The sequence below is a fragment of the Canis lupus genome, chromosome 13 (genome assembly GCF_011100685.1).
Source record: "Canis lupus familiaris isolate Mischka breed German Shepherd chromosome 13, alternate assembly UU_Cfam_GSD_1.0, whole genome shotgun sequence".
Taxonomy (NCBI): domain Eukaryota; kingdom Metazoa; phylum Chordata; class Mammalia; order Carnivora; family Canidae; genus Canis; species Canis lupus.
The window spans coordinates 34594806-34603957 of record NC_049234.1 but is presented as its reverse complement, the minus strand read 5'-3'; the positions used below and the strand labels follow the sequence as shown (position 1 = coordinate 34603957).

General features: G+C 51.0%; 1 protein-coding gene across 1 annotated transcript in view; it reads left to right on the top strand.

Moving 5' to 3' along the window:
- Positions 1-631: 631 nt before the first annotated feature.
- The window catches only part of COL22A1 (collagen type XXII alpha 1 chain), a 269313-nt gene continuing 260792 nt past the window's right edge, over positions 632-9152 (top strand). Inside the window, 1 exon segment of the mRNA XM_038555601.1 lies at positions 632-1076. The gene's annotated coding sequence lies outside the window, so the exon portion shown is untranslated.

Sequence of the window (9152 nt, the reverse complement as noted above, 5' to 3'; positions counted from 1 at the left end):
AGATCCTTTGGACCGGTTGGCGTGACTCCTAGCAATGGTGACTCTACTTTGAATCTTTTCTCACTTCTCATCAGAGCTGCCTGGCTCCTGCCCCCCTTCTTCTGAGAGACCCTGGCAGGTGGCTGAAGCTCTGCTGGCCTTCCAGGTCCTATCTGATGAGAAGGACAGGGATCCACCCCTCCTCTAGGATGCAGAGAGAGCCAGCAAACAGGGCCACCTGCAGGAAGAGGCAGGTAGGTGCTGGGACAGGTGGGGGTTGGGGGGCTCTCCCTGTGGGACAAAAAGCAAAGTTACCCCCAACCTGCTGCCCCTCCAAACTTTCCAAACCGGCCTGCAGCTGCTGCCCAGTGGTGGGGGGAGGGCTATTTCAGCCCAGGCTCTCCAAGGGACCAAAATATCCGGCGGAGTCTATAACTGGACAGGGAGTTGTCAGCCCCGGGCCGGGCTTCCTAGGGTGGCCTCTGTATGGCCTGGAGCCGCTGCCCCTGCCCCTTCCCGCAGGGGTGCACCCTCCCTGGCTGGGCTCCCGCCCCCCAGGGCACAGCCGGCAGTCCTCCCGCCCGCCCTCCTCCCAAGCCCGCCCACCGCCGGCTCCTCCCTCCACTCCGAGCTGGGGGCTCCCAGCGCCCGGGCCACTTTGCCCCTGGGGGGACCGAGCAGCTTTGTTCTTGGGCAGCAGCTGGGCCGGCTGCCGCCGCAGTCCTCCCGGAGGACCTGTCTCCCCTTTCCTTATTTTTGTGTTTCTCCAGCACTTTCTGTTTTATTTGCTAAGTTCCAAGCCTTACCTTTTCACTGGATTTCTTTAGTTGCTGGTTTTTAAAGGGAGCTCTTTCTTGGGACCCCTGGCCTGGGGGAAGCCCCCAGACTGATTGCCAAGTCTCGTCTGGAGATCGAGGTTGCTACCTTTGGAGGGAGGGTGAGGGGGTTTGCTGGCCTGTGACCCACGCCCTAAACCCCCACCCCCAGGAGGGGGCTGCCTGGGGCTGGCTGCTTCTCTGGACCCTGCTTCCAGTGGATTCCCGCCCGCCCTGGACTGGAACCTTAGCTGGCATCCCTTTGAGCTTCTCCCCTGCCAGGTAAGGCCTGTGTTCTCTTCCCTGGAGGCTGCTGGAGAGGTCACAGGGCTTCATGCTTACACCCTTCTGACGGTGGGCAGGATGGGGTTGCTGTGGGTGCATGGAGCTGGCGGCGGGGAGTACCCTCTCCAAACTGAGCTGTTTCCTTCTGGAGCTTGAACCTGAAGCATTTTGGGGAGTGACCTCAGTCCTGAGCTGCTTTGCCAACTTCAGAGTAAAACGAAGCAAAGTCAGTGAGAACCTAGCTGTCTGATTTTAGGTGAGCAGCTGGGGAGGGCAGGAGCCCAGGGATGACTCGGGTGTGTCGGATTCAGGGACTTCTTTCCAAGTTGCTACTTTTATTTATTTTATTTTATTTTATTTTATTTTATTTTATTTTATTTTATTTTATTTTATTTATTTTATTATTTTATTTTTTTATAATAAATTTATTTTTTATTGGTGTTCAATTTACCAACATACAGAATAAGTTGCTACTTTTAAAAGTTGTTGAGATCTCCCAGCCTCTTTCACCTTTCCAGTAGGAAATTTGGAGAAAAAGCCAGAAAGGTGGGGAAAAAGAAAAGAAAAAGCGCGGAGGACAGAGAACAGCTTACCTTTGGTTTTGCATTATTTTCAGGGAACTTTGCCTTTTTGGTCTACATTTAGATCCCTCTCCTATCTGGACAGTTTATTAGCCCTCTCTCAATGGTCTCAAACCCAGGGTGGTGTGTGTGTGTGTGGGGGTGTTTTTGTCTGTTTTCCTGTGAGTCCTCCAACGTAGCAGGCCAGAGTTTCCGGTCCCAGGTTATGAAGTTGTAACTTGAATTAGTGGCGTTATTGGACCATGGGCCCCCTTTTCTCCCCATTCCCATGGAGACTCGGAGATGCCAGGGGCCATGCTTGCCGGGCATCCCCTGAAGAAGATGTGCAGCCCCATTAATCAGGCCCGGAGCACTGTGTGAGTCCATCTCCCCAGAAGTCCATCCTGCTACTCTGTCATCTCCCAGGACCTGCACCAGCGCCTCTGTCCCTACATGGGACACTGCAGCCCCTAATCTGTCTCACTGACAGTGGATGCCCAGCAAACCCCCAGACAGCCTGTGAGAACCCACTGGCTTTGGGCAGAACCCTGAGGCCCCTTCTAGTTTATTTAGTTACTTGCACTGTTCCAGGAAAGTTCTAGATTCCAGGGCTCCCGCGTTATCAGAGGCCGGCGGAGAGGGGTGGGCTGCCCAGCTATGCAGTGTGTGCAGGTGAAGGACAGGGCTCCGCGGCTGGTCTTCCCTTCCAGTCCTAAGCCTGCTGCTTCATCGGGCTGCCTGAACTCTCCGACTGTCCCGTGAGCCTCAGTGTTCTCATCTGCCAAGTGGAGGTGATAGAAGGGATGCAGAAGGACAGTTCTGGGAGAGCTGAGCATGTGGTAGGCTTGTTCCACATCTCAGCAGACTCTGCTTGGCAGCCCCAGGGACGCGACACCCCCTCCCCACCCGAGGTTTCTCTGTCACTCTGCTGCTAAGGGGCCCGACTGTGACTTTAGGCAATTGTCACCCCGTGGTTATTGGGCCTGTCGTGCCAGGCAAGAGGCTGGAAGAGAGGAAGGGTTCCTTTGTGGGGAGGCGGGAGTGGCCCTAGGAGATCACCGGGCCTATAAAACAATCAGGACAGAAGTTTGTAAGTGGTTTTCCATGCTTCCAAATTTCATTAAACGTTTAAAAAAAGCTATTCTGGATCCACAGAATGGTTAAATAAGTGAGCTCACGGGCTGATCCAGCCACAGAGTTTTAATGCTTCATAGGTTGTTTAAAATTTGATTTCATTACTCGCTGATAAGTTGTTCAGCAAGTTTTATCCACAAATCTTAAACTTGAAAAAAAAAAAAAAAACACAGGATGACTTTTTCCTTGTGTAAGTTCCAAACGGCCACCCACTTAAGCTAGGTGTGTCCCCTCCGCTCATCCACGATTGTCTGTGTGACCAGCAGGGTCCCCTTGGACGCCGGAGCTTGTCAACTCTGGACTGGATGAGCCCGGTTATCTCTCCCTCTCTGATTCCATTCTAAGAGGGTTGTAGATAAGTGGAAGTGCTTCTGGGGGGAGAGAAACCAGGATTCCTGGGAACGGAAGCCATGGCATCATGTGGAAGGATAATCGCCACCTTAAGAAAGGTCATCTAGTGTAGAGGAAAGAAGACGTGTGGCCACTGTGGCCTGCAGGAATGTCATGTCATGTCATGTCAGAAGACGAAGCTGGACTGTCCTCTTGGTTACCAAAAGGGTAGAACTAGGTCCTAGGGAGGGAAGATTTGCTGGATGCTGGATTCCAATCCAGGAGGGGGAGCTGCACGGGGACAGAAGGGATCTGCTCATTGCATGGTGGTGGGGAGGGAGAGGGTCCCCCAGAACTGGAGGTATTTAAACAAAGGTTGGATGGCCCTTTCAAGTGGCTGCTGGTGGGCTGCACTGAACTAAATGTGGGCCTGGTGTACCTTTAAAGTCTTTTCCCCAGCTTGAGATCCTGCACTTTCTGAGTACTTCCTCTCCAGCCTCAAAATTCTGCTAGTCCCCTCCTGCCCCCTGTCCCCCTCCAGTGCTGCTGCTGAGAGGAGGGCTAGCAGAGGTCATGTGTGCAGTCACCAGGGGCCAGGGCGGTGAGCTCTAGGTGTCGTTCATATCTCATGTCTCGGTTTTATCAACAAAGAAGCGAAAGACCTGTCTTTGAACCACTTACCTGAGGACAGGTGGAGAGGATCCAAGGAGTCAGGATTCAAAGCCACTTCTGGAGGATCAAAGCCCATTGTCATTTCAACAAAGGCCTCTTTGCTCAGGCTGGGGAGACTTCCTCTCAGAAGAGAGCATTGTTATTGATGCAGGGCTATGAGGAGAACCAGCAAATGAGAAGAGCCCATAGTCATGTCTTAGGGTGGGAAAGGTCCCTGAGGATTTCTTTAGCGAATCCTCTCCTCAGGAATTGAATATATGTTAGGTTGCCTGATGGAAGCAACTGCAAAATCAAGGAGGACCAAGATGGGCAAGAGAGGAAAAGTACGATTTCCCCATTGTACAGATGAGGACACAGAGTCCAGGGAAACGGGAGTGACTTGCCTGCTTCGTATTTGGAGACAGACGTGGATTCTCAAACACAGGTCTCGTGTGGCACCAGGACAGAGTGAGGTTGACCCTCTGGTCTTCCTGCTTGGGACTTGGCATTGTGCACGTGTGGGTGTGCACACACGTGTGTGTGGGTGTGTGCATGTCTTGGTACTATGTGCCTGCCAAGGGTTGGTACCATTTGTATTGCTTCTTCAAATTCCTCCAAGTGGGTGAGCTCACCCTTCCCGCCTGCTATAGCAGTGAGCATCTTTGTGCACAGGACTTCCCCACATGTGGCTGTGATGTGCTCAGGTTACTCCCAGGGAATAGGGTTTCTGGGTCGGAGGATGTGGGCATGTTCATGTTTTGGGGAGGTTTCAGGACTGAGCATTCATGAGAGGCCGAATGCCAGGTAGCGTCATGGCACAAAAGAAGCGAAGCCTTGGTAAATACCCAGGGAACGTGTGGAGGGTGGGCCTGCCAGCACTGTGCTCGAAGAGATTCCAGAATCCTTCTGTGGCAAAGCTATCTGACGGCGGGGCTCCCTCCTACTGCCCACTATGGAGGCCCCGTGTCTCAGCCAGTATCCTCCCAGTTCTGGAAGCTGGTTCCTTCTAGTTAGTTCTGGCTATGTTCTGGTAGAGATGAGAGTACCATTGTAATTTTTTAAAAAATTGTTTCATAATAAAATATTGGAGACAAAAGGAATCTACACCGTCTTTTGGTTGGAACTAACTCAAGGGAGAAGTCTCTGCTCAAACTACATACTGGCAGATCCAGGACATTGGAGCTGGCCTTGACTGCCTGGTAGCCAAGTTGCTGGGAGACGGTCTGCTCCTGAGTCCATAAAAACATGAAAAAGCAAGCTGACCTAAACAATAAAAGAAAGTGTCACTTAAAAATACAACTGCAAACTTGTTTGTGATTGTGGATTCAAAGTGACTGCATATGGCTTTGCCAGATACTCACTCCTTCTCAGGCTCTTTCACCTGAAGAGGGTACCTCGAGCATCACAGCCACTCCTTATCTGATGACTGCATCCCACATCACATCTCTCTCTCAGGTGCTTGCCCACCGTCTCCTGGTCCACCCCCGGGGGCAGAGGAATCATCACCTCCCATGGTGGCCTCTAATGCAGTGCTGAATATCTGGATTAAAAAGTCTTTCTTTTATTGAAATGAGAGCTCTCCCTGCCATGTCCATCTGTCAGTCCTTATTTCATGTTTTTGAGAGCTACTTAGCATAAATTAAATCCCATTTCCTATGACTTTTTTTGAGCTCTGTAAAAAAAAAAAACAGAAATAATGTGCCCCCGAGCCCATCTGAGATTGAATGCTAACGGGTGCCAGACTGGGAGCTTGGCATTCTTCCATCACTTACTCCTGTGAATTAGCTCTGCTCTCACCCGCTGTGCAGATGGACAACCCGTGGCTTAGGACAGCCCCACAGTCAGCACACTGCAGCGCAAGTGGGATTCGAACCCACGTGTCCATGCGAAGCTTACGCTTTTACCCCAAAATTCCAGGTGCAGCATATAAGGGAGATGTGTGGAATTCACACAAAGAGGCAAATACACCATTTGGAAGCTCTTCTTACTTTTGGAGATATATTTCTCACTAGGATGGTTTGAATTATAAAAGCAATAAAAGCATATTGTTACAAGTGAGGCAGTGCTGGTAAACCCTGCCTTCCACCCCCCGCCCCCCACCTCCTTAACCAATAGTAACCTTGTAGCGAATATCCTTTTATGACATTATTTCCAAACATACACATTAGTCAAAATCCAGTATTTAAACAGTTTGGGAACAATAACAATGAATTCTAAAACATGTTTATGTAGCACAATGTCTGGCTCATAGGACAGACTAAATAATTGAAAGGTTGAATTGCGTTCCGGTTTGCTTGGTCTAATGCTTGCTGTGAGTCCCCTGGGCAGTGGCACAGTGGTCCCTGTTTGCTTTCAGCAAAAGCGATGGACAGAACGAGGCCCTGGATGGATTGTTTCCAGGTCCCTGGAGAAACACCTAATGGCAACCCAGCTTGTTTTTCCTTGCTCCCGAGCTGCTGTGGGCAAGTCAGCTTGGGATTTCCGTGCGACTTGGGTTCTTCGACCCCGGCACCCCATCCTGCTGACAGCTCCACGTCATCAGCTACTGTGACCCTCTATGGGCTTGTCTGTTTTTGCCACTAGGCAATGAGTTCCTTGAGATCGTGGGTTTTGCATTATTTATCTGTGAACTACCAGTGTCTGCGCAATGCTGGGCACAGTGGGAACTCAACAAACCTTTGTACAACAGAGTAATGACAGAATGATATTGCTCATCAAGGGCTTGCCACATGGTAGGTATGGAGTTAAGGAAATCACAGTTTATTTATTTATTTTTTTAAAGATTTATTTATTTATTTATTTATTTATTTATTTATTTATTTATTTATTCATGATAGACATAGAGAGAGAGAGAGAGGCAGAGACACAGGCAGAGGGAGAAGCAGGCTCCATGCCGGGAGCCCGATGCGGGACTCGATCCCGGGACTCCAGGATCGCACCCTGGGCTGAAGGCAGGCGCCAAACCACTGAACTACCCAGGGATCCCCCGAAATCACAGTTTAAATCACGAATTAGGGGTCCCTGGGTGGCTGAGCAGTTAAGCGCCTGCCTTCAGCCCAGGGCGTGATCCTGGAGTCCCAGGATCGAGTCCCACATCGGGCTCCCTGCATGGAGCCTGCTTCTCCCTCTACCTGTGTCTCTCCCTCCCTCTCTCTCTCTCTGCCCCTCTCATGAATAAGTAAATAAAATCTTAAAAAAAAAATAAATCCCCAATTAGTGGAATATCAAACTTGGAAATGTCATAGGGACGTTTACCCCATCTGGCACAGTGACCTCCACACGGGGGTGCCCAATAGCTGCCCCTCGGGGGTTCTGTCTGAGGACCAGGCAGGTCTGGCACCTGCATGATGCTGAGGCCGGCACTAAGCCCGGGGGCTGGGCCAGTTCAGTGGGGCTAGGTCTGACTGAGGTCTGATTTTGGGCCTCCTGTTTGCCAGCTGTGTGGTTTCCAGCACCGATCTCTGGTGGGTGAGCAGGACTGAGATCCTTAGCTCCTTGTAGATCCACTTTTTACCTTTACAGGGTCATACGGGGCCTCAGGACTCTCCTTCAGCCACACTAGCTTGTTCTTAGACCAGGAAAGAAAGTGCCCCAACCCACCTCCTTCCCCCCTAAAATGATTTAGATTCTGTAAACCAGATATGTAAATATAAATATCTATAATCAAAAAAATAAATATAATCCCTTGCATCTTTGTTTTTTTAAAAGATTTTATTTATTTATTCATGAGAGACAGAGAGAGAGAGAGAGAGAGAGAGAGAGAGGGAGAAGCAGGCTCCATGCCAGGAGCCTGATGCAGGACTTGATCCCAGGACCCTGGGATCATGACCTGAGCCAAAGGCAGATGCTCAACCGCTGAGCCACCCAGGTACCCATCCTTTGCATCTTTGGTTGGTCATTTCACGATAGCTTTTCCTGGGGCACTTGGGTGGTCAGTTGGTTAAGTGTCTGGCTTGGCTCAGGTCATGATCCCGGGGTCCTAGGATGGAGCCACCCTGTGTCAGCTTCCATCCTTAGCCAAGAGTCTGCTTCTCCCTCTGCCTCTCCCATGTACTCCTGTTTATTTTTCTCTCTCAAATAAATAAATAAAATCTTAAAAAAAACCCAAAAAACAGGTCTTCCCACAGAGGTCCTTCCAGTTAGCACTTATCACACTCCGAATACTAGCTGTGCTTAGGGACTGAAGATCAAGTGCAACCCAGCCCTGATGCCAGACTGCTTGGCGAGCTAAGGGAGCGGGTTCAGGCGCTCTGTGCCGGGCGGATAGAAGAACGCTTCACCCCTGCAATCAACCACTCATTATGCACCCAGTGCTCGTGCAGTGCACACAGGGGCCCTGAGTGTTTACATGCACCCCCCTTGCCGCTTCACTTCTGCAACAATCCTAGAGCGATTTACTAATAATCACCTTAGAGACCTCATGAGCTTGAGAGTCCAGTCTAAGGACAAGTGGCCGGATAAGAGCAGATGCCTCTGCTCCCCACTCTTCCCCTCTCTTCTTTTCGCCCCTTCTGTGTCGGAGCATGAGCTGTCAGGGCTGGGGTTTCATGGAGGCTTCCAGGAGCCATGGCACCTAAACGGAGTCTCTGGGAGAATTTGCCACCCTGTCTTTATTTTTATTTTAAAGATTTTATTTATTCATGAGAGACAGAGAGAGAAGCAGAGACACAGGCAGAGGGAGAAGCAGGCTTCCTGCAGGGAGCCCGATGTGGGACTCGATCCCAGATCCCAGGATCACACACTGAACCAAAGGCAGACGCATGACCGCTGAGCCACCCAGCCGTCCCGCCACCCTGTTTTTAAATGGTTTGTTTCCCCTTTGGTCTGTCCCCCTACAGCGCACAGGCCCAGAGGTAGAAATCTGCCTTCTTTATCTCCACCTTGGGGACTCAGCTGTGGTCTTGCAGCGGGCGAGGGATGCAGTGTTTGTGGCACGAGTGAGCATTTGTGTCGGTGGGTGGGTGGATGTGCGGAAACTCCTGACTGTGGATGAACGAGGAGGCAAATACGCATGTGGAGAAATGAATGAGTGAGTAAGTGAGTGAATGGATCCACTTGGCCAGGTTTCCATCAGCCCCACCTGGATGGGTTTTCAGGTGAAAAGGAGAGAGGGCGGGTTTGCGTGGTCCTTTGCTCCAACAAAACTTTTCTAGAGGCTCTTCCCCCGTCCCTCTTGCTGCGGACTGCCGGCAGTGGATGCCCAGACTGTGTTTACAGAGCTTGGCGTTGCCAGGTTCTCCAGCAGAGCACAGTGGAAATGAAGGGGGCTCCTCCCACAGATGCCCCTGAAGGGGAGACTTCTGGGGCTTCCCCTCAGCTTTGTCCTAGGGCCGCAGCCCCGTGATGCCAAAGCCACGGGCTCCTGTAGGAACAGAACTGGAGAGCCCCTCACTGCGAC